The sequence below is a fragment of the Dama dama genome, chromosome 6 (assembly GCF_033118175.1).
Source record: "Dama dama isolate Ldn47 chromosome 6, ASM3311817v1, whole genome shotgun sequence".
NCBI classification, from domain to species: domain Eukaryota; kingdom Metazoa; phylum Chordata; class Mammalia; order Artiodactyla; family Cervidae; genus Dama; species Dama dama.
Window position 1 is genome coordinate 2,958,765 of NC_083686.1, and position 811 is coordinate 2,959,575.

Sequence of the window (811 nt, forward strand, 5' to 3'; positions counted from 1 at the left end):
GGCGGGCAGGGCGGCCGGGCGAGTGATGTGGCACTCGGGCCGGGGCGCAGCGCCGCTCGGCTCCCGCCCCCCGCGGGCGCGGAGTCGGGTTACAGCGGCGGCGCCAGGAACCGCGCGCCTAGCGGTGAGCGCGCCCGCTTCCGGAGGCCGCCGCTCCGCCCCCAGGGGTGAGAGCCCCCGGTGGGGCTGGGTTCCGCCTCCCACATGACCTCCCGATCCTCCGCTGATACTGCCTACTAACCCCTATTTCTGGACCGAGGGGCCTGTGAGGGAGCCGGGGAGGCGGGGGCCTGGCCTGCCCTGGACCAGACCGTCCGGGGGGCCAGGCCTATTACCCCCAGCTCCGGGCCTTAGTCCCAGCAAGGGAGTGATGGAGTGTCCCCACTATGCCCCCCTGCCACAGGCTGGGGGATGCACCTCAAAGGTCTATTCCATGACCTTGGGCGCCCCCCCCCCACCCCCGATCTCTGAGCCTGCACCCTGTGGAGAAGTCCCCTCCCCGCAGGACATGGGCGGGGGTCTGACCCCAAGGATCCGCAGTGAAATGTGGCAATCCTAAACTGGACGCCTTAAAGGAGCTGATGGACGCCCAGGTGGTGGCATACATGTTTTCCAGGATGTCTCCACCCGCCACACACCCCCAGAAGCTGGGAGCCCAGCATAGGCACCCCAACTCCAGGGTGTTGGAGTGCAAACCCCTGTCTGCACCTGGGGCTCTGAGACAGCCCCTTCCCACTCCCCTCCCCTCCCCCAGTCTCCTGCCTGCATCACCCGCAGTCATCTGGGAGGAGGCCTCAGGGCCCTGGGAGGA